This window comes from Anas acuta, chromosome 11, assembly GCF_963932015.1.
Source record: "Anas acuta chromosome 11, bAnaAcu1.1, whole genome shotgun sequence".
NCBI classification, from domain to species: Eukaryota; Metazoa; Chordata; class Aves; order Anseriformes; family Anatidae; genus Anas; species Anas acuta.
The window spans coordinates 3,512,323-3,537,926 of record NC_088989.1 but is presented as its reverse complement, the minus strand read 5'-3'; the positions used below and the strand labels follow the sequence as shown (position 1 = coordinate 3,537,926).

Genomic DNA, 25,604 nt, shown 5'->3' with positions numbered 1-25,604 from the left:
GCATGAATGGTTCATCAGCTAATCACAGATCCTGCAATGGACTAGGGAGCAGTGGATGCAGCCATGCAAGGGTGGTGCAGAGTCCAGGTTAATGAACTCTTCTGAGAAATAGGTTAATTTCTCTGAATTTGAGCAATCTGGCACAGGCCTGGGAAACTCAGAGGCTTTATGATGTAGTAGTGAGACCAAACTTCAACCTCCATACTTCCAGCAGACTATAAATGAAGAGCAAAGTACTTCATTATTGTTTCCTGAAAGTGATCAGCAATAACATCACCTAGAAAATATGAGATCAGAACAAAAGCCTGGGTCACAATCTATTATGGGAATGTTGTGTAATGAACAGCTAGATAAGCAATGATCTTTATGAAGACTGAAGAAACCGGGATAAGAATAAATTGCCGAGGTATATTTCACAATAAAGTAATGTACATTTTTCAACTAAAAATATCTTTTAAATTCTTCACTTGATTCTCATTTAGGTAAACCTATTGCCTAAAACTCTTATTAAAGAAGAGATGAAACATTTAGAAGTTATCAGCTATGTAATACACAGATAGTAGAAGAGCTGCTGTGTGCAGAGCTGTGACCTGCTGGAGACAAGCATGTATGTGTCCTCACCAACACCTCATGGTTCCTACCCCAGGTGCTAAAAGTGGAGGGGCAGGTCCTCTGCTGATCCTATGGGCTTGTCAAGGAGATTCCCTCAATCACACTGAAGCTTGTTAAATTACATGAATTTTGTGGCTTAATGACAAGGCTTTACTTAAAGGAGACCTCTTTTACCTGCCAAGTTGTGATTTTTTTTTTCAGGAAACCTTTTCCTCTTGGCTGAATTGATGTATTAAGAGTGCTTGATTTTCGCTCCTCACAATCCCCCATCAGGGTGTGCTGTTAGTCATGGTATATATTTTGTAGGAATACTCCATCATGATAAAATACTTTATCAAAGTCAATAGGACTCATATTAAAAACTACGATAATTACATCACTTCATAAAACTTTTTATTCCTGTATTTTTCCAAGGTCTTACATTATCTGTGCAGAATTATTAATTATTATCTTTTCTAAGAGGAAAGGCATGTTCAGTACCACAATTATGTTACAGAAGGGGTTTGCATTAAAGTACTAGCTCCGTTTGTTTCTCCTTAGTTTTCTAACAAACAAGAAAATAATCAGGAAACAAGAAAATAATCTGGAAAGTTATTTTTTTTAGCATTGGTTTCCTGCTCTCTGGAGAGGTAAAATAGCCTTGTTTCCAATTGTAGGATAATTTGTGTAATATAACAGGATTTCTAGATTTATTGTCTTGTTTTGTGCAGCTTATGAAAAAAATAAACATTTTGTTTTGAGGAGGAATGAATACACAGTGATAACATACATTCCTTTCAAGCTTATTGTTTTGTTTTGGGATTTTTTTGCTCGCTGAATTTACATTTTATGCACAGTTGAAGATTTGCTCTTGAAGGATTTAAAATTAAAGTACTTGAATTGGTGAGAAATGAGAGGGGGAGGGTACTAGGGGACATGAGAACTTAACAATCAGGTTTGCACTATTAAGAAAGAAAAGATTAGCTATTTTTTTTAATGAAAAAGGTTTGTCCGGGTAGCAGGGTGTGTGTGTTCAAACTCTAAATATTCCCTTCTATTTGCTTGACACCATACTGACTTCTACAACACATTTTTTTCATTTGCTCAATCCCATAAATACTGGATCTTTTAATGGAAGATATTACATAAAGCTGAAATTAGTGAAGATACTGTCGTACTTCTGGAAGGAAGTCTGAAAGCCGTTCAGTAGAAGTGACATTGGGTTATATTGGAGAGAATGAATAGATGATGGTTTAAATGCCCCTCTGGAACATGAATACCGACATTTTGATTAATGTCTCTGTCATGGGCAAAGATTATTTAGTTAATGATTTGCAGTTTCCTTTGCCTGGCTCTAGGAAAAGCATGCCAAATCCCAGGGTGAAAAGGAGGAACCAAGCAGCTTGAAGCCATTGGGTTATTCATGTATTTTCAGCACGTGGCCAGATGCTTTTCTGGATCAAATCTAGTGCTTAGAGGGGAACAAAACTCATTAAGTACTAGAAATGAAAATAGCTTTATTGCACTCTGATTTAGAGGACTCAGAAAGCTTAAGTGAGCTGCGAGGGCATGTGGACGTGGCATGGTTTGGTGCTTTCTGCTGGCAGCAGCAGCACTCCTGCCACTCAGAAATAACAATAAAATGTTTGGGACCACCGTGCTAAATGACTTTTATCTAAAGACTTGCTAGTATCAGTAAAACCAGCAGTGATAATTCTGTACATGTGAAAGAACAGCCCTATTCATAGTGCCATTTTTAGTTTCAAAGCTTATTTTGAGCAAAACACTGCAGTGTTTACATGTGAAGTTATCTGTGAGCAAATTTGTTTTCCAGACCCTGTTGTGCACAACCTGTCCCCTTCTGTTCTATGTGAACATAACTTTTTTTCCTCTCCTTTCTCTTCCATTCATGGTTTTCATAAAGACTGACATGGAAGAAGCCATTAAAGGTTTAAACAACTTAAGCAGTTACTTTTAAATTATCTTAACATGTTCAAAAACCTTGCCAGATTTACCCTTTGGAAGATAGTAAAATAATTTTGAATAGAATGTGACCAGATAAAATGAATATGATTTTATTATTCATGAATACTTTAACCTGAATGCTTTAGTGCCTACATCTCTCTATTATATTAAATTATGGTGAAACATAAAACTGTCACACCGGGGTTTGTAGATTGATATTCCCCATGGATTCCCCTTATGTTTTTGCTTCAGCTCTCCCTGCTGCTGCTAATGGAACTAGTCCTTTGATACCTTTTCCCTTCTAGTTATGTTCTCCCTCTATTGACTGCTTCGAAAGCACCTTGGTGACTGGCTCGGAGGTTAGCTGCCTCTTTTCACAGCGAACACACAAATAACCCCTATGTATTCCCACCGACACGTGTACTTTTGTATCTGGCTTTGCTCTTTCATATTTCTCTTCTTTTTTATATGTTCTCTGGGCAATTTTTTTTCCCCAGACATCACACTTTAGGGTATACTTTCGAAGCGATGTTCAGATATTTAGGTGAGACTCCCATTAAAGTTAATGAGACATGTGGCTAAATGCCTGTGCACTGCATTAACAATACCCTTTACTGTTTATTGTCTAGCTTAAAGAAAAGGTCACATTGGCTCCTAACTCCTAGTCCTGGATCTTTGCCTCCTCCTTTAGATCTTAGAGGTCATTATGAAAGAAAAGAATATAAGGCATAGGGCCTAGTTATCTGTATTTTTAATGCTGGCAACATTGTTCCTTTGGCTCCATTTTCTTTTTATATAGAGCTATAGAAATTACAGACGTAAAAGGAGCTTTTATCCCAAATTGTCAAAAGCACACTGATGACAAGTTATTGCTGATGCACCACAAGGATTCACTGTGGTGCTTTGTGCAGAAAATTCCATGGGAAGTGGGAGGAAATATTAGATCTTCAGAGCAGGGATTGTTTATCACGCTGTGTGTTTACTGAGTGCAGCACAACAGGATTCTGGCTCTTGTCTGGGGAATGTCTTGCTTATCCCAATATAGATAAAACACATTAAATATTTGCTGAGGCATGCTGCTGATGATTTTCACCTATGTCCTTGCCCGAGAATTTTTGGTTAGAAATTCCAATGGTGTAGCACAAGAAGGAGATGACAATGAACATGGCTCTGATCTAGGGCAGGAGGAGACAAGAAGAATCGCAGCGCTGTAGCTGTGTCATGTGAAGTGAGTGCACACTATTCCAGCTAATAATTAAACCCCCTTTGTCTGGTCTGGGGTAGGGTGGCACCTGATTGACGAGGAAATTGGTGTTTCTCAGCACTGTTACCAATGTTCTAAATAATAAATGTTATTTAATTTCATTGTGCTGTCTTCTCATGGGGATTATGATATTTAAGTCTTGGTAAATATCAGCAGAGAACTTAAGGTGAAACGTTGTAAATGTAATCCTTGCAATGTGAACAAGAGTCCATCTTTAGGTCCCTTTTTCATTCATCTTATTAGCCCAAAGGTAATCTCTGTACTCTATTATAATGGAACTTCTCCAGTATAATGAGAAGCTAGCTATTCAATACAGTCCTCATCAATGCGGTATTTTTTTCATGTTTCTAAAGCTCACTAAAAAATGGTATTAACCATTGTATTGAGTCATGGAGCTGAAGTACAGCAAGGTTAAACATCGCTTTTGCACTAAAATGGGAAATGAGACTTAGATTAAAATTTAGAAGTAAAAAACAGATAAATACGTTGGGTGAAATGGAACATTAAAATTAAATGACTAGCATGGGTGGGTGAAGTTCAATATAAGTAGGAGTGTTTAAGATAAGGTTTTCATCCAACAGTGAGTTGGCTAATGATATTGCTAATGTGAGATCCTGCAGTTGACAGTTTGTATCTGAAGGCAGATAACTGTCCTAATGTTGCTGCTTTGAGAACAATTATATAAAAGAAGATGCCATTCGTGCATATCATCGATCATCATACAATCCTTTTTGTCTGTTTTTCTCACAACAGTGCAATGGCAGTGGAAAGGAAGACAACGCTCGTATGGAAGGTAGGCTGAGGCATGCAGAGCTCAGAATCTGACCAGGGATTTTCTTTCTCTTCCTTGGGAAAAAAGAGAAAAAATCTAAAAGATGCAGAGTTGATAGATAAAACAAGGTGTCTGATCAAGAGGGTTTTCTAACAGAGATCAACGTTTGCAGCTTACTCTGGCAGCAAGGTGAACTGCGATTATCATCCTGCGTGGATACAAGTGTTTTTTTTGACTGCTGTTTATACAGGGAAAGCTCGAGTGTTCCATTGAAGAAGGTGGGATCTAATTAATTAATTGGTTAATTATGGTGTCATTATTATGATTGCTCATTTTCTCTACAACAGCACCAAGGCATTCTAGACTAAAGAGCTAAAGTTAGCATCTAGCCACAGACCTTTGGTATTTATATATACACACACACACATATGTATAAGGGCATCTGTTTTCTGTTTTCAGCCCTTATTTGAAGGCTGGTTGGTTAACTCACACACCCTGATGCTTGCTCACACAGCAATAAGTGCCAAGGATGGCAATTCTTTTGGATCCATCAGGGTGACTTGGGGACCCAAGTCCTGATATAAAAAGGTATATGGGTAGTACAGCTGGGCAGGTACTGAGTTGTAATCAAAATACTTCTTTTCAATACTTGTGAAGTTTTCCTGCAACTGTAGCAATGTTTTATTTTTATTAGAATTTGCATTTCTGATCAAAACCAAATTGAACATTGAGAGGAATGCTGGAAATGGGTTCTTTATGCAAGTTTCTGAACTTTCTTGTTTATTTTTAAGTAGTGTAAAGGAGATTTTGCACTTAATTTCTTAATAAATATTAATTTTCTGTATTGAAAGTTTTATGTTCTGAAACGTAAAAGGCAGGACACATCTGTTACACACACAAAAAAAGTAATAATAACAATAACTGCATGTCTAATATGAAAGAAACATTGTTGATGAGTCCTCAGTGGAATTAACAAGTGACGAGGATGCTCAAATGAACCTTTTGATTTGTTTACACTGTGCTCCTAATGCTGTATATTAACAGGATTGTTTGTTATCTGGGAGTTTGGGAAGCATTTTCAGATTCTCAAATATCTTGAAGTCTCAGTTTATATGAAACTGGCTTCATTTTCATTTAGGTAAGTCTTCTGCATCTTTTAGATTTTTTCGTTTCAGGGAAGACTGCTTGCCCATAGTCAAACTGTAGCCAAGTTCCCATGTTAGGGACAGAAGTGTAGGCTTTCACTTTCATTGTAAGCAGTATCTGGCCCTCTACTTTCTGCTTGCCCCATCTGAGGTACATCCCTCAGCCTATGATAGGGAGCAGCCTTAAATTTGATGAGAAGTTGGCTACAGTGCAGTCCTGCAGTTTAAATGCCATGACATTTCCTAGTTATTAACATAGGAACATTAATTTAAAATTATGCTCCATGGGGACTGTAGCTTTGTGTGGCTTGAGAGAATTCACTTGCTTATTCAATGAGTTTAAGCTGATTACATTTACAATTAATACATTCTTTCTGGGGTACCACTCTGACAGAGAATCAGGAATCAAGTCTTTCTCTGAGACACACTGGTGCAGCTCCTTCAAGTTCTGCCTAGCCTTTGCTAACACACCTAACCTTCATCAGCTGTGAGCCAAAGAAATCACCTGAGTAAGCCCTCTAAGACTGTTTCTTTAAATAGCTAAATACTAGGAGCCATTCCCAGTTGGTGTAAGTTTGCATTGGCCTCATTGCCTTTCATACAGCTATGACAATTTGCATCAGCTTGGATCTGCCCTATTGAGTTCTGAATGGCTTGAAAATGAATGCAAATGACAGTTTGCAGAAGGTGCATGTTTAACTGCATATAAGCCACTTGATATCCTATGATTAAAACTCACTGCAATTAAACATATACACATCTGGCTTATGGCTGCAGTGATTCATACACCAAAAACTGGAACATTGGCTTTTAGTTTTGTTACCATCAGATAATCTAAGAATTCTGCTGAAACTATTATATTGTTTATATAGATGTTATGAAATAGGAGGTGGTGTTTTGCAGTAAATTGGAAACTATAACTGGTGCCTTGATTAATCTTTCCATGAAACATGGAGGTCATCTCTTCCAGATATTTCTATTCCCCATGTATATTAATTTCTAGTAGCCTGGGGTTTAATACACTTTTCTCTATTTCATTTCCACAATTAATGGTTGTAAGACAACACAGATAAAAATGCAAATGAACAACTTATCTTTATGCTTTTCAACTGAATGTTTACAATTGCATTTACAGTGAGCTTTTAAAACTGCCCAAACAGCTTTTCCAGATATGAAAATTACAAAGATACCTTTATAAATTACAGATTTTTAAAACTGCTGTCATATTAAAGGGCTATATATTTTATATTTATTGAAGCTATTTTGGGTATAAACACTACACAGTTTCTTTTTTTTTGCAATTCCAGAGTAATACATGATATTACCATACATAAATATGTATATATATATATTTATTTTTTTTTTCCTTTTCCTCCAGCAAGATTTTAGAGTAGAGACCCATAAGAGTGAGCATTTCTTGCAATAGTTGCCTTTAAGTGCATCTTCCTGGATGTACTACTGTGACACCATCCTGGAATCAAATGTGAAAAAGTACAGGAAAATCATGGATTTTGACGAAGAGACAGGGCTGTTACAGCTGCAGCATGATAGGGGCACTGGGAAATAAAAACTTTTCAGTTTTCCCTGAGCTGCATTTCTATAGCTGGTAGTGAGAACTTAATTTCTGATTATGTGTAAGTTGGAAAACAACTAATGTACTTGGGAAGAGTATGTTCAAGCAAGGAGGTAGTTTTCCTTTACCTTCGTGCATTTAAAACAAGAATTGAACCAGAGTCTACCTAACCAGGAGCCCATGAACACTGCAGATCTACTGCCTTAAATGTTCAAAATGTTTTTCCATGTCCCAGAGGCCAGTCTTCAGGAAGAAGGATATTTTCCTGTGCTTTCTGATAAAAGCTCTTCCATTTCTTAGATTTTTGTGTAAAAGGTAACGTTATCACTGCAATAAAACTTGTGGCTACACATACAGTGAATGCAAAATGTGAGCGCATGATGAATCCAAATTTGTTTCATTCATGTCTGCAGTTTTGGATGTGGCCTCTGTTTATTTGTTTTTTAATTGTTTTCATAGGAAATTATAGTATTACTGTCAGTCTTTCCAGGTGATTAATTATCCTGTTGTGTATTTCTGAATGTCTGTATATTTGCTCAGCTTATTTGTCAGTCCAAGGTTTTTGTGCTTGCTCTACAAATTAGTGCAGTATCTGGAAATCAGGATGTCTCAGGCTGTGTGCTGGCCGACTTTTCTTCAAGTCTCAGTCCAGAGACTAGATATTAATGCACAAATTTCTCACCAGGGTAAATAAGATGGCTATATCCAGGAGTAGGACATGCAGACAGAGGAGCATCTCTGACACCATATAAACTTGTGGACCATTTTGTGGACTCTTACATCCTTCTGACTTGAATATAGTCAATGTTCTGACCACAAGTGTAATGTCGAAAAGTAGAAAGTGATGAAAGCAGACTAAGAGCATTTTTGCTTGATAATTAAAAGGCAAGAAAAGAAATAAAGTGTGTACAGAAGGGGATGTTGGCTGGAAAAAAAAGAAGCTCATGACAGCTTTCAGCAGGCAGTTTGTGTAAAGAGAACTGGGTGATGAACGCCTTTGGAGTGCTCTGCATTTAGGTATGGCACAGTGTATTCAGCAACCTAATCCAGGAAATCAAAAACAATATTGCAACCTTTTTATTTGTCTTCAAACATTAGTAGAAAATGGTGTTAGAACTGGCACCAAGGTCACAGGTATGCTGGCCAGACTTTCAGGTTGTTTCATATCACTTTAGGCTGATATTTCCATGCAGGCTTCACTGTGTTTATGCTGGCAAGCATAAGAGCCCAGAGATGAACTGGCAGCAAGTTGTTGTTAAGGCCGTTTGTCTGTGATTCCACTTTTTTTTTTTTTTTTCAAGACGTGTGTTAGAGCTCTGTATGATGATAAACAGAGTTCTGCAGATTTTTTTTTTTTTTTTTTTCAGAGATTTCTCATCGCTTCTCACAGCAGCTTCAGCTGAGCACTGAAAGCTGCATTAACCACATGGCTTAAAGCCACAGTGAAAAGTGTCTAAATCTCTTTTGATTGTATCTTCATGACTGTAATAATATTTCTAAGTTATGCCCTACTGTCAGCTCCTACCTACATGCCTAGAAAAGGGTGGTTTTTTTTCATCTCTTGCATTTAGCCATTTTATGTGCTGGAGAAGGCAGCTGAACAAAGTCTCCACTGTCCTCTGTTCTATCTCATATTCAGGACTTGATAGCAATTATAAAATACTTGCTTTTTCTTTCCTTTCCTGCTTTTTCATTTATCTTCCCTGTTGTTTGTATAGAGAATAATACGTGTTCTGAACTCTTACTGGCCTCTCATCTTTGTTCTCAAAATAAACAGAAAATAATATGCTCAAGCCGTGTTTGCCCATGGAAGGCAGAGAAGGTCTGCTCGTCTTTGTCAACACTACTACTTCTGAAGGGATCTGTGGCAAATTTCTCTACACTAGCAGTACTGCACGAGGCAGCACCAGTGTCTTTTGGGATCAAAATGTCAGGGTAGCAGAGCTCTTGTGCCACCCCACAAAGCTAACATTAGTATTCTGACTCAGTTGATTTTCAAAATCTATTGTTTGCATCATCTTTGTCAATCACCTGGGTACCAACTTTCCTATCTAAGACCTAGAGAGGCTCTAGTCTGCTCTTCTGCTGAGATAACATATTTACCTTGACATGACTGAGCTTCTGTACTGCTAAAACGAAGGCTTTCTTTTCTTTATCACTAACCAAGACTTGAAGATCCCTTTTCCGTGTCAATATCAAGTGATCCACATTGAGACCTACTTGCTGTTTTGGTAAGTTCCTGGCTACTGGAGAGGGAAGAACTGCACTAAGTCATAAATTTGAGGCAAATTCACATACTTGCATACCAGTGACCTTTTGAGAGGTGGGGGATAAAGGAATAGAAAAGAAACAGAAGGAATGGATATTTATTTATGTATTGAGAGAGAGGAAAAAAAACCTTTTTCCAATAAAAGAATCCATATTCCTTTATTTTGGAAAAATGATTAGAGATCCTGAAAATGGCATCCTACTGTATTTAGTATTTACCACAATATTATGCTTTCCTTTTTAGCTTTGAGTTCAATAGTACCATCTGTCAAAAATATTAGTAATGGAGAAATACACTGGATAAGGCAAAAGTAATTACTCATTTTCCTTTGGTTCAATTTATAACAGCTTAAATAAAATGAAAGAACAAATAAAGTTCCTAGGCAAAATCTGAGCATTTTTGTATCACCTTTCCTCTGCTATCGTCTGCAGAATATAATTAAATTATCTGCCCTTGGTAGATAAGAAGTAACACTGCTTTCATCTCCTATTCATGTGTGCATTTTGCTTTTCTAATGTTGTTTTTTCAGAGTTTGCAAGAGATCATTGCTTCTTATCTTCCTAACAACCTTTAGGTTAATGTTGATACCAGAACTCCATCTATAGATAGCTGTGCAGCCTTCTCAAGCTGTCACTGCGTTCTTCCCACCATCTGGTTGCCATCCCGAAAGACTGGCAAGGTTCTATAGGCCTTCTGTATGGGAGGATTATGTACTACTTGCTCATCAGCTCTGAAGCAAGCTTCCAAGTTTTTGTCGTTGCTGTTTTTTTTTTGTTTGTAATGCTTTTGAATGTGACAATGGGAGGCAATTCTATTTGTTCCCCAGTGCTGCCACAAGCTTCCAGGTCTTTTTGCAATTTTGTACTGCATTGTTACAAACACTGTTCCCAATCAATGCAATGATTGCAGAAGCTTACAGTGATGCCCAGATTCTGGAATGAGATGAGTTTGTAGGGAGCAAATAACAAAGCAAAAAAATAAACCAGCTTTCCAGTCTGCTTTTTGCTTTGGCAGACAGTTGCTTGGCAATGAGTGCTCCTGGAGATGGGAAAGAAAATTACTGCAACACCTGAATTCTCTCTCAAACTCAGTGAATCTCACAAACTCAGGAACTAGATTCCCATACAGTAGGAAAAGGAATGTGCATTTGCTTGAGTTTTTATAGTTGCGTGCTAAACTGTGTGGAAATACCATCTCCATGGATTGATATACTGAAGAGATGAGTTCTGGAATTAAGCCTCATAGAATTTATGCTTAAATGCTGCTTCTTGCTGGATATAAATATTTAGGATGCATTTTGCACACCAAACTGGACATACCAGAAAATATCATGTAACTACTAGAATGTTTTCCTTATTATTCTACTCACACCATTTATATCGGTCATCATAATACCCTAGTTACATAAATATTTAACAACAAATAGTCTCTATGCATTAAGGAGGAAAATTCAAAGCCACTGAAACAATGTGAGGTATTTCTTTTTTTTTTTATTTTTTTTTTCTGTAAGTACAAAATGGTGGATACCATTTTAATATTCTTTCTAAGTCACCTAATTATCTCAAAAAATTGACTTTCTGGAGAGAACAAAGAATAGAAGGGAAATGAGAACAATGGGAAAGAGAACATGGGGTAGTCTTTTAGGTACATCCATTTATCTGCAATGTTGCTGGTCCCCCGTCCCAAAATTTTTCTTTATTTTTGTGCAGGATTGGGTTTTATGCTCTTTCAGTTGCTCTACTGCCTTCTGTCATTTTCTTTCTTGATTTGACATAGCAAAATAGCATTGTGCTATCTATGCTATGTGTGTGTGTGTGTGTTTCTATGTTATTTTGCTATTTCTATGAAAGTTTTTCAACTTACAAGTTTCTAAAATGCCATTTATCATTTGGTATATAAAGGAAGATCATCTGCATTTTGTTCTTTCTAACATCAAGAAATGTGATTCTGCTCTTTCACAAAGCCTGCTGCAGACATTTTGGCTGTTACACTTATTGAGTTATCAGTGGCTTGAATCTTCAATAATGTCATAGGGGACTCAGGAGTATTTTTCTTTCATACACATTGAGTTTTGTTTTCTTAAGTTAAACTGGATTTGACATAATGGTCTTTGTGAATAAAATGGACAGTTCATGCTCCTGTATGGTGATCTGACAATGTGAATGTTTTTGGTGTGAACATATTGCTTGGCTTCTCAGACTACTTTTTTTAATCACCTACCGGTTTCTTAATCTCTCTAAACTGAAATAACAGTGAGGAGCTAGTGAATGTTGGGGTATTTGGGAAGGTTGGTACTGCTTAGTCTGCCAAAAGAGAAGGGTTTAATTGCTATAGTAATGCATGTTTTTAGTTTTGAAATTATTTTTATTTAAATTTGTTATTTCCCTGGCAGAAACAAATAACACCAGTTTAAAGGAGGTATTTTAGCCATTGTATTTCCCAGTGGTCACAGACTCACACAGAGCAATGCCTCAGTTATTGATTTCCACTAGACCTTCCTACCAATGCACTAAAGGCACAGGTTAGTAGTGTTCCAGCTTAGGAGTGGAAGACATTGAGCATTCTGGCCAAGGGGCTTGATGTCCAGAGGATGCCATATAAAGACAAGGAGGTAGAAAGAGATATAAATAGTATTAGGCTGTAAGATTAATGTCCTCTTTCTCAAACAAAACAAATACATATTTTTTAGAAAAGCTCTATCATACTACTTACAAACAAAAAGTTCCCATATAAAAATAGCTACTGTCACTACTTGAGCAAGATAAAATGTCTAGGCACAAACACAATTATAGCACTATGCTAGGCATTAAAGAATGTAATGCAGCAAAATCACATCCATAATGATATCCGTATACTTGCATGAATAGTCTTATCAATAAGAAGGAAATAAAGATTCTAGAGTAAATGTCTTGCATAGACTTCGTGTTGGATCTCAGGGACAGGTTTATGTCTGTTCACAGACTTTTTAGAAATCTGATTATGGTGATAAGATACTGTTATCTCTTGATAGAAATCATCATGTGAACTACTCTATGTAACTTGAAGGAACCTTGAAAGGTAATGAAATGTTTTTAATATTTAAAAAATGTACTGTATCTGAAAATATCAGGTTTAATCCAGAGGCTTAAATGGGTTTTCTGCCTGTATTTCTATTGTTGAAAGCAAGTATACTGCACAACAGGTCGCATATTGTTCCCACAATGCTTAAAGATAAGTGGGAATAGTTTCTAAAATCAGCCAGGTCTAGGCTCAATCCTCTGGTTTCAAAGATTGACACTCATTCTCTGTGTGTCACAGGGACATGGGACACAGTTCTGTTCCCTGCTGAATATCTCCAGTGTTGTCTGTGGCAATAAAATTTTCTTTCATGATGAAAATCTGCTCTAAAAAAGAGACAGCTAAAGAAAACACGACTTCACCATGAAAGCAGAAAAAGATCTGCAGCAAGCTGTTCACTAGTGAGTCAAACCAGCCCCTGAAAGAAAAAACAAAACACTTTTTATTCCCACATCTAGCTCTTTTTAATTATACTATTACTTTAATCACACCTGCTGTCTGACATCCCATTGCATGAATTCCAGTGTTGCCAGAGAGGAAAGTCCTTTGAGTTGAGGAAATAAAATCTGATTTCTGAGTACTCCTGTATTAACTGCTGTTCTTGCAATACTGAGACTCTCTTCCACTGTCCCTGAGGTGTAAGTCTTTTTTTTTTTTCCTCTCTGCTCTTGATGGGAGCTAGGTATGTTTTAAAGTAACAAGTCCAAAATCTAAAGATACTCTTGAGTCTGTTTCTTTTTCTTACTGAGACAATAAGAGGTCATTACTCACAGTTAAACAACTATATTTTTAAACTGCAGTTATAATACAGCAAATTCTCTCCAAAATTATTCAGTTTCACCTAACCCCACAACAATGCTGATCAAGAGCTCCTATAGTTTGCTCTAAGGGTAAAGGGAAAATGTTATCTGCAGGTTGTTAGATATGTGCCACCTACATTATGTCCAGTATTTAAGAAGTAGCAATGGTAATGTAAGTGAAGAAGCCTTGTCTTGTGGGTAGGTGCTGAGTTACCAGTCAGTTCTTCACTTTTACTACAGACTTGACCTGGGGCAAGACACTGTCGTTGTGGCTTCATCATTGAATGAGAATGGGAATGAAAAAAATTCTACGGTTCGTTTATTTGGGCGTGTGTGGGTGGAATGGGATGTGGAGCGGTGATGTACTGCAGCATTATTATACATTCCTATAACCTGCTTGCTTACACAATTCCCGTCCCTGGGAGGGGCACTGTAGGTAGAATTCAAGCCTTCTCACAGCAATTTGGATCAATTATACATTAAAAGCTGAACACCACAGACAGCTTAGGAGGGAGGAGAAAAACTTCTTTATTGTCACAGCTCCACAAAAGAATCTGTACAAAATTATAAAAATGTAATCTATTTATTTCTTTTAAGTCTCAGCAAAGCTGTCAGACTTTGCTGATTCCTGTACTTTTGTTTGCTTTTTCATTGTAGACTCTTGGAGTCCTAGAATAGCCTGTATCCACCGCCTTTGTATAGGCCACCCAGTGCAGCTGGCATTTCAAAGGCCTGCAAGCCACTGGAGAGCTAAAACAATGAACTTCTACAATCTGAGCTGGGGAGTCTTAAGAGTTTTCTGTTGTCTGTGGCTCAGATGAGGTTGTGTAATATAAACATAGTTGTGACTTATCTAGTATTCCCATACATGACAAAGGTTTAGATACCGACACTCTCATGGGTTTTATAAGAGTACAGTTAATTTCTTCTTGTGGGTACAGTGCAAATGAGATAGTTCTCTTCCAGCTATATATTTTTTCCAAATAATTGTCCACATTACATTTGTTAAACCTATGTCATTTTCTTGTTATCAGACTGGTGTTTTCCCTGACAGAAAACTGAATGTAATTTTATTGATTATTTCTATTTGGGAATGTTGCTACATACTGTAGAATGAAAACAGAACTAGAGATGAGGAAATTTCTGGAGCTTTTGAAACTCCATGTCTGCAAGAGGAGGAACCAGAAAAAAATAAGTTTGTGTAGTGCAAACTTAGTGGCTATGTGTTGTCCAGAAGGTACTCATCCACAAGGCCACCAGACGGATAGCTGTCTCTAGAAACTACTGCTTGATATACTAACACCTAAATATATGATTGTCAAAGATTTGAAAAGAGGGATTCTGTTCCTTAAAAACAGTATTTCTGCTCCACATATAAATATTATATCAGAGTTGAATAAAACAAATGAAAATCTCCATATAGGAACAGCCTAACATTTGGGCAGGTTGTAAGAGGAGGAGGAAGAAGAGTAATTAATTGTCGTGCTGGATTTGGAGTGCCAATTGCAGTCACTCAGGTTAAATTCTGCAAAAGTCAGGAAGTTATTATTATTATTATTATTATTATTATTATTATTATTATTATTATTATTATTATTTTCTTAACAGCAAGGGATCTATTTCAATTTATTTTCACTGTAGGGTATTGATATGATTGGGGTGGTCAGGAGAAGACCAGCTTTTGTTGCAAACTGTAAAAGATAATATCAGCCTTTAAACGAATTAGCGAGTGAACAGAATTAATGCAACATGTGTGGTCTGAAACTATGAAGTAAATCAAATGATATCTGTGAGTTACATGAATATATGTATATATTTTAGCATAGCTATAAAGAAAGTTGCAAAACAGATAACAGGGCCTTAGTTAATGAGCATGAGTCTTAACTCCACTCTGTTTAAATGGCTCAATTATTTCAAACATACCTAGATGTTTAAAATTGCACAGCTTTACAAAATGGGAACATATAGAAGATTAAATATTACAGACAATCTGAAATGCTCCTGAATTCTTGCTGGTGCATGCAATACCTGATAAAATCTATAACTAGAGTGTTTCTATATAGTGAAACCCCTGTGGGATATACCTGAAAGCATTTATTTGAAATATTCTTGAAAAAACATTGGAAACGTTTTCAGTAAGAACTACAAAATCTTTTTTTTTTTTGGCTTTTCTTTGAAATTATCACTGGTATACCAATACGTTTTTGAATTTTAATAAGATTTTTTTTGACCCTAGGCTAACCTTTTAGAATGCAGTGGAAAACGAAACACAAATCGGACCACTGTACCCTCGCTCCTTCCATGCTTCTAGCATTGGTGCCTTTAAATGTTCTCTGATAAGTTAGAGAGTCTCCTTTTCTCCACATAATCCAATTTACAATATCTTCTTTCTGCTCAAGGCTCCACATTGCTCTGCCCTTGCCCTGAGCTCCCTTGTTTAGCAGCAAGAATTGACCCATGCTGACTCGTTGCAGTGAGTGGGACAATGCACGAGAAGCAAAAGCTCCTTGTGTTTCCTCGCCATCCCACCTTCATGGTGGATAATTTGTATTTGCAATGTAGAGGGAGGTTCTACTCAGGCACCTGAACTGAATCACCAGGGAGTCCCAATGGGTTTAGTCCCACCATATTTGCATATCTAATAATTCCATGAAATTAGCAGAGAGTTTGAAAGGGAATTAAAAATTGCCTCAAAAAATTATGGAGCAAATTAGCTGATCCTCTGAATATCCAGACATAATTAGAAACCAATAACAGCTAGAAAACAAATGTCAGCCTCAGCTGGAGGTGTCAGTACGAAGTCATCAGTGAGCACTTTTTTTCTTCCCCCAATATAAACAGCAGATGAGGTTATCTCTAAAATAAACATAGCCCATCTGCTGTCCTCAAATTTAGAAAAGATGGAAGGTGAAGACAGGCACAGATTAGCACGCAGATTAGCATTGGGTGGTACGGAAGACACAAACTCAAGAAGCTATTAGAAAGAGAGAGGATTGAGAAACTGTTTGGGACCTAGTGTGTTCACTGCTGTAGAGAGAATGTAAACCTACTGGCAATAGACTTTTTTTCTCTCAATTGCCTGGCATGGACTTCTTAAGATTCCTGCACCCCTTTCCCTCCTCCGGTTTCCCTATGGGATCTATTGGTCCCAAACAAAAAATAATTTAGGGGAAATTATGCAGGTTGCAGGGATTATGTCGTGGAGAATCATCAGTAGCTCTGTCATGTTTACTGTCTATGGAGATCTGGACTGACACCAGATGCCAAAAAGAATCCCTGCTTGCCTAGAAAACCTTTGACCTACAGTTTATTAAAAAAAAAAAAGAATATCTTTAATGTAGTATGAGTATCATACTGAATGGTTAAGGATGATATAGGAAACAAAACTTTTAAAAGATTGCAATGTTAAACCAAGTTGATTAGTGTTGAGGGATTTCTTGAAACAGCAAAAATCCCATGGCTTGCTGTAGCTGAGCAAACCAAGCTACCAGGGCAACTATGAGAAGTTCCCATGACAGTGTTCCCACATCGCCCGATTGAGGAACTCAGAAAAATATTGTTACCAGTAGCTGGCTTCAAGGACAAGGTCTATGTGACTGCTAAACACAAGGGGTTGTTTTCTTGCAGGTGGGGTTGTTTTCTTGCAGTTGTTTGTCTGAGTGCTTTTGACCAATAATCTTGTGTGAAACACTGTCCACCCCTGTTAAGTTCTCTATAAAAGTTAGGCTATTCGGGCAATAAAATGGAGCATGATCTGACTCTACTGGTGTCTGTCGTGCTTTCGGCCGTGCTTCCTGCAACATATGGCGCCCGAACAGGCTGAGACCTGAACAAGGCCTGAACAGGACATCGCAGCGGGAGACCTGAACAGGACCTGAACAGACATCGCACCGGAGCAGGACATCGCAGCACCGGAGCAGACATCGCAGCCGAGCACGGACATCGCAGCGGCGCCGGGGCAAACATCGCAGCGCAGCGGGACACCAGCGCAGCGGGACACCAGCGGCGCCGGCACATCCGAACGCAGGTAGACCAGGAGACCAGCGGCGCCGGGACCGGCGGCGCCGGGACCAGCGGCACCGCGATCTCGCCGCGCCGTCGGGACTTCGGAGCGCCCATCCGACCGGCGCTTGAGCAGACCGGACACCGGCCCGGACACACGGTACACAGGACTCACGGTGAGACGCGGTACTCCCGCTGACAGACGCGGAAAACGGTGGGACACGGGGTTTTGCGGCGGGACGTGGAATTGCGGAGGGCCGCGGGAAATAGAGTTGCGGCGAGACGTGGAATTGCGGAGGGCCGCGGGAAATAGAGTTGCGGCGAGACGTGGAATTGCGGAGGGCCGCGGGAAACGGGGTTGCGGCGAGACGTGGAATTGCGGAGGGCCGCGGGAAATAGAGTTGCGGCGGGACGTGGAATTGCGGAGGGCCGCGGGAAAAAGAGTTGCGGCGAGACGTGGAATTGCGGAGGGCCGCGGGAAAAAGAGTTGCGGCGAGACGTGGAATTGCGGAGGGCCGCGGGAAATAGAGTTGCGGCGGGACGTGGAATTGCGGAGGGCCGCGGGAAAAAGAGTTGCGGCGAGACGTGGAATTGCGGAGGGCCGCGGGAAATAGAGTTGCGGCGGGACGTGGAATTGCGGAGGGCCGCGGGAAAAAGAGTTGCGGCGAGACGTGGAATTGCGGAGGGCCGCGGGAAAAAGAGTTGCGGCGAGACGTGGAATTGCGGAGGGCCGCGGGAAATAGAGTTGCGGCGAGACGTGGAATTGCGGAGGGCCGCGGGAAATAGAGTTGCGGCGAGACGTGGAATTGCGGAGGGCCGCGGGAAACGGGGTTGCGGCGGGACGTGGAATTGCGGAGGGCCGCGGGAAAAGAGTTGCGGCGAGACGTGGAATTGCGGAGGGCCGCGGGAAATTGACGTGATCACGGTGTGATGCGGGACATCCGAGATCGAGCTGCTACGGGAGACCAGAGGCATCAGTGGACAACGGCAGCCGACCCTCACCGTGTGGCGAGTCGGCACAGAGCAGAGGGGCGGACATCAGGACCCTGCAGCCTGTCTGACGTAACCATGGAGGCAGCAGCAGCGGCTGTGCTGCTTCTCTTTGGCATTCTTTTTATAAGAGGTTTATCTTGCAATGCAAAAAAGACTATTCGTCTCCAGATCGGTGTTATAACTATGTTTCTGGATAACATTCCGTGGGGTTGCCACATTCTATGGATTACTAATGACGATTTAGCTCTATTGCAGGGCAGGAGTGCAGAGACGCAGATTACACTGCCAAATGACCACCGGCAGGCTCGTTCACAAACAGCTTCTAGGATTGCAGCTGGCACTGCCTGCAGCCGTATAGCAGACGTTACACTCTCTTTCCTAACTAGTAATCATGTGTCTCATCCATTTGTGGTGAATGGTCAGTGGCAAAAAGAAAAGGGGGAGAGTAAGGGGCGGCAAAGTCACAAACGGTACCAGGTGGATGCCACTGACACTGACAGCACGGGTAATAGGAGTAGTATAAGTGACATAGGTGCAGGGCGGCGGCAGGCACTGCCGCGCTGTGGGGCATTCTGCCTGCTGCTCGCCCTCACCTGCCTGTGCACTGCTGCCGACAGTGCTAGAGCAAAATGTGAAGACTGCTCAGATGGCAGTGATGAGAGTGCTTGTGTGAAGAAGACGTGTGCTGAATCTGACTTTGTGTGCAACAGTGGTCAGTGTGTGCCAAATAGATGGCCGTGTGATGGGGATCCGGACTGTGAAAATGGGTCTGATGAGAGTGCTGATCTGTGTCATATGAGAACATGTCGGGTAAATGAAATTAGCTGTGGCCCTCAGTCAGTCCAGTGTATCCCAGTGTCCTGGAAATGTGATGGTGAAAAAGACTGTAACAGAGATCCTGATTGCAAGGATGGAAGTGATGAAATTAACTGCCCTTCTCAGACCTGCAGGCCAGACCAGTTCAGATGTGAAGATGGGAACTGTGTCCACGGAAGAAGGCAGTGCAGTGGTGTGAGAGACTGTCTGGATGGCACTGATGAAGCAAACTGTAACGATGTTATTCAGTGCTCAGGACCTGGCAAATTCAAGTGCAGAAGTGGAGAATGCATAGATATCAATAAAGTGTGTAACCAGCAGAGAGACTGCAAGGACTGGGGTGATGAGCCCCTAAAGGAATGCAACATAAATGAATGTGACTGTCCAGCTGGGTTTGACTTTGTAGAAAAGAGAAACTGTGGAATTGATGAATGTCAAAACCCTGGTATCTGTAGTCAAATCTGTATCAACCTGAAAGGTGGCTACAAATGTGAACGTAGCCGTGGCTATCAGATGAATCCTGCTACAGGAACTGGGAAAGGGCCATACCGGTACAAAAACACAAATAACACCTGTGATTACAATGACGCTGCTAAGCAGGGTTTAGGAGTTTATAGCATGGAGACAAGGGGTAACAACTACAGTGTTTGGAACAATTGTACAGCTTTGGCCTTGCCTCCTGATGTGCTTCTGATTTGTGGGGATGGGGCCTGGCAAGGCATCCCTGCAAATGCTGTCAGATGTCCATGTTACTTAGATAAACTCATTGTATTTGCTCCTAGCTTGCTACAGTGGCGTGAGATCACCAGACATAAATGGGCATTGCTTGCATCGGATTGCAATGATAATGTTGAATTGTGTGGGGTTGCAGCTAGAGCGGCATTAGCAATTTCAGTGCCTGGAGTGGCATCTGCGGCCGCACGTAACAACTTAGAAAAATTGGAATGCTGGGCCGAGAGGCAAGCCTATGCCACGACAGAGATACTTGAGGAGATGTTACCAGATCAAAATAGTCTGCGACATCTGCTTTTACAGGATCAAACTGCTATTGACATCTTGCTTTTGGCCCAAAGGAATGGGTGTGAGGATTTTAAGGGAATGTACTGTTTAAACCTTTCTGATCATAATGAGTCAATTCACAAATCCATTACTTTCCTGAAAGAGCATATGAGAAAGATTCAATATGGTATCAATCCTTTCAATCAATGGTTCACTGACTTGTTTGAAACAAGGTGTAGATGGTTGCTGGGTTTAGTCACAAGGGGATTAAGAATTTGGTTTATGGTGGTGGTAATCATCGTTGTGTGTTGTAAGTATAGCTAAAGAGTCACTTGTAAAACTGCTGTGTCGGGCTTGGTTTGCTCAAAAGAAGAAGGGGGAATTGTTGAGGGATTTCTTGAAACAGCAAAAATCCCATGGCTTGCTGTAGCTGAGCAAACCAAGCTACCAGGGCAACTATGAGAAGTTCCCATGACAGTGTTCCCACATCGCCCGATTGAGGAACTCAGAAAAATATTGTTACCAGTAGCTGGCTTCAAGGACAAGGTCTATGTGACTGCTAAACACAAGGGGTTGTTTTCTTGCAGGTGGGGTTGTTTTCTTGCAGTTGTTTGTCTGAGTGCTTTTGACCAATAATCTTGTGTGAAACACTGTCCACCCCTGTTAAGTTCTCTATAAAAGTTAGGCTATTCGGGCAATAAAATGGAGCATGATCTGACTCTACTGGTGTCTGTCGTGCTTTCGGCCGTGCTTCCTGCAACAGATTAGGTGTCATAAGTTGCACACCAAGATTTAATCTTTCTAGAAGCTCTTGGGTAAAATGTTATGATAGAAATTTGGGATTGAAAGATATTGTCGTTCTTAACTTTGGAATAGAGTTGCAATTTATCATGCTCAATGCCCTTATTCACTTTTCTAAGCTTTTGTTTGAACTGTGCTGCACACATCTCATTTCACTCACTAATGATTTGCAAGGTTTAGAGCAGAAATTTTTCTTTTTCTAAAATTGTTTCTCATCTCTCAAGGCCCATCTCAGACACTGTTGATAGTACCCTTCAATATACTATCATAAGCAGAAGGAAAAATAAACAAACTTTTATTCCAAGACTACAAATATTTGAAAATTTGCTTCCCCTTTTCCTATGATTTCACTATATTTCAAACAAAAAGAAAAAATAAAGTTCCTCTTACTTCAGGAAAGATGCTGTTCTTTTCAAATTTAATGAATGGATCAGACAGCACCAACACGGTTGAGGCTTTGTATTTAAAAACTTTTCAAACTATGAGGAAGTATATACAAAAACACATTGTAAAAAAATTACATCCTTCTCACTTTTTTTGTAATTGTTGGAATGAAACTGAGTCACATGTAGTAGTGTCATAGATTAAATACTGTAAAATAGTTATATCAGACTTTGAAAGACACTGAAGTGCATTCTATGTATTTTACCCTTGCCTTTGTTAGAACTTTGAGCATAACTGACTGACTTGTCTAGCACTGGAGCTGTATCCTATACTTACTGATGTTAACAGGAAAAAAAAAAGACTTCATTTGAAACATGATTTTATTTTTTTTGGGGGGGGTGAAAAATACCAAAATTTTTCCTTTTTTTTTTTTTTTTTTTTTTTTTCAGAAAACAAAACAAAGCAAAAAAACAGTTCTTGAACTTTATCTGGAAAACTCATCAAATGTTTTCATGTATCTTTTATTTCACTATTATTTAAAAGTCACTATATGTTTTTGATTTACTTAAAATCTGTATTAAGCTTTTGGAGTTTGGTTTTACTCTTTCTTACGATGATAAAATTAGAATTGTCCTGTATATATTTGCAATGGGAAAAACACTCAAAACACTCCTGAACACTTTATTACCACATTTATTAAGTTGATAATATTTTATACTTGAGCATTTTGGATCTTGCTACAGATTTCCAAGCTCTTAAGAGATCCTGATGTATTTTGAAATACCTTTCCATACTGGAACCAGTCCTCATGTTTTATTGTGAGCTTAATGCTAGTGCATTTTTGATGCTGTGGATATGTAACTTTTACTAATGCCAGCTTCTTACTCCCTCTTAAAATCAGATTTACTTTTTAAGCTCATAAGGAGGTTTCCGTCTTGCACTGAGAATTTATGAGTTCCTGTTGTTTAAGTCACAGGTCAGGAAGTGACCTGGGATTCACTTCTCTACTCTGGAAATTAGTCTTTCAGAGAAACAGAGATAAAGTGGTATAAGGTAAGCAAAAACTAGTACATTTGCCTAATTGCCTGGTGCTGAGGAAATACTAAGCTAACATAAATCAGGCATACCCATGTTGCTGTCTTCTTCTCATGTCAAGAGGAATGTTGGTGGACACTGTAAAGCCAAACAAGGTGTGGTGAGTAGCCAGTTACACCATTTATTTTTAAACAAGTGGGTTGGTTGTGGTTTTTTTTTTTTTTTTGGATGCTATTAGTGTTTTGTATTTCAATAACCAATAACTGGAAACTGTTCAAATGGACCCTTTCTTCTCAGGAATCATAAAAATATCCGAAGATGGGTTTGAAGTTCACTTGCATTTAAACTCCAGGCTATTCCTACAATTCCTGATATTTCTATTTGTACAAAGCTTGAAATTCACATGGAATGTTTCAAACTGAGGCGCAGATAATGGGAGCCTGTCCTTACATATTATTTCTCATAGAAGTCTTATCAATGCTGAAAGATCTGCTTCATTTTACTTGTAATTTACTCAGCTACATAATCTTTAATGTTTGCACATAATATTGTATCGCAAAAAACACCTCTCTTGTTTATTGAATGACCAGTTTATTTATATTTATTGTATTTTACTCTTCAAACAAAAAATGGAGTGTGTTTCAAGATCTTGATTTTTTTTTCCTATCTTTACAGAAATGCACAGCGCTATTTTTCCCCCAAAGTTGTATGCTTTTCATTGGGGCATAGTAAGGACAAATCAATGAGACAAGTGTGCACAGTGAATCATAAGGGGTTTCAAACTGCCTAAAGATATATTAACTCAGAGTGAGTTATGTATTAAGATATCCATTCTACTAAATATCTGCTAACACGAATGCTGGAAAATGGAAAATTATAGAACCAATTCTGAAATCCTTGCTCAATTTTGGAGCCATGTTTATCAAGTCCAGTTGGGTGTTAATGGAATTCATTGATGAAATCACAAAGCATTGTGATACTTATCAATCACTTAAACTAAGTCTTTAAAGGAGAAGGAAAAAAAAGAAAAATGATGGCTAATATGATGGATTTAAGATTTTTTTTTTTTTTTTTTTTTTCCCATTACTTTAAGATCTCTGTCAGGAACAATTCATATGAAGTCTACTTCTGGCAAGTAACTTGGGCTGTTATTTACAAAAAATATCCAATCTTGGAAATACTGCCCTGTGAGAAACTTTACAGACCTTGTACTGCACGCAGTGTTTTTGTCTCACTGAAGTCATCTCATGTAAGTTTGTATATTGGATTTTTTTTTTTTTTAAATTTATTTTATAACACGTTTTGGCTATGACAGTTTGATGTTAAGTTACATTAGAATTCACAGACTCTTATGAGACATGGAAAATTTTAGGCTGAGACAGTAACCTCCTCTTCCCCTCCAAAGTTTTTGAAGCTGAATATTGCTGCTTGTGCTGCACTCATCTATAATATGAATGTCAGATTTGTTCTTGTATTAAAAGGATTACAAGAACTTAAGAAAAGATTTTGCTCAAGTAAATGTTTTCATGTGTGATTGATGCAATAAAAAATAAATTATGATCTTCTGTAAAAACAGATGTGCCAAAAATGTGTAGAACTTTAGAAAAGTATCAAGTGGAAAAGACCTTGGTCTTCATATTCTAGAAACTAAAAAGACATCCGTCATACAATGTCATTGTGGGAACATGGGAAGTAGATCAGAAAAAATAGCAATATTTGACAACAGCTAATTCCTATACATCATTTGATTCCTATATTATTCGCAGTAAAGCCTTACTGGCACCTATTTACACCTACAGGGAACTCCACTGAGTTTTATTTGTTTAATTAATTTTGGATGCAAGTTTCCTCTTATTTTTAGATTACTACAGTTTTTGCACAACCGTTACAACCTGTCTATGAATTAAGCGAGGTTTTCCAATCCTTTCTGAAATGTATTTTTGCACTTGTCTTCCTTTTCTTTGTACTCAGGATGAAATAATTTTTCTTTTCCTGTAATATGGCTATGAGATTTTTTATTTTTTTCAGTGAGCTACAAGACTAAGCACAATAATCATTCATTATTATCAGAATTCAAAATGGAGTACATTTCCGACAGCTAGTCAGTGAGCAGTTCTGGCATACATTGTACAGAGAGGCCCCACATATTTAATTTCATTTAAGGAGTCCAATCTGACCACATTTTATTTTTAATTATATATTTTTTTGTCCTTGAAGAAAAAGACAGCACCATCTGCTCTGTCTACTAAAATCCTAGTTTATGAACTCTGAGTTCTGGAAATAAGGATAAAAAGGATTAATTTAAGTAGCCACCTAAGGTTAAATTCAAGCCCACGTAGAGAAGTGGTGTAAGAAACATCCCTTGGCTTAAATTCATTTAAAGTCTTCAAAATGCATCTATAGTCATGCACGGACTTGTGCTGCTCCTAAATAAAAGCTATTTTCATCCTTTGCAGGAGCCCGTGTTTCCTCATCTATTACATATCAATGAGGAGAATAATTTAGTGCAAATCCTGAAGAGCGATGGTACCTGAAAAAGGAATGAGATTAATGATCAATAGCTTGACCACCAGCCAAGAAAAATAAGAGGTGGCTGGAGGCTGGGTAGTGACAACCAGACTGTGTCAGTAAGGTAAACTGTGCCCAGTGTCATGGTGACGGTATCATTCAGAACAACCCTCACCAACAGCATATATAAACTAAAAAATATAAAGACAGCATGCAGATGCTGTAGCTGTGAGGGGCTGAGTAATGGTGATGAGCTGCCTCATGAGGACACTGAAGGGGAAAATATTTATTTTCTCCCCTTCCTTTATTCCTTTTATTTCTGTGTTGCCTCAGTCTGCTTTTTACAGCTGTTTGTGTTTGAATAAATCCTGGATCACATATTTAAAAGAGTGTTGGATGTTTTGTAGTAAAAACATGCAGGCAGGCCTCTCCAGGCCTTCTGCCATGCAGCCAGGGCCTTTCTCTGCCCCTGCCCAGACCCAGTGGGGCGGACTGTGACACAGCCCCTTCTGTCAATCTCTGAATGCTTAGCCCCTGGAAGGGGGATAAAGCTGCTTGGGGAGACCAGATCAGTAATTTCATGATAAAGCAGCTTTATGCTAGGCAGGGTTGGTTTTCTTTTGACGAGCT

General features: G+C 39.0%; 1 long non-coding RNA gene across 1 annotated transcript; it reads left to right on the top strand.

Annotated features, from left to right (window-relative positions):
- The first annotated feature begins 22,334 nt into the window (after positions 1-22,334).
- On the top strand, positions 22,335-25,361 carry LOC137862511 (uncharacterized). The gene is made up of 3 exons (XR_011100340.1): positions 22,335-22,484; positions 23,560-23,715; positions 24,923-25,361. It is a non-coding gene; the product is annotated as an uncharacterized lncRNA (long non-coding RNA).
- Positions 25,362-25,604: the final 243 nt, after the last annotated feature.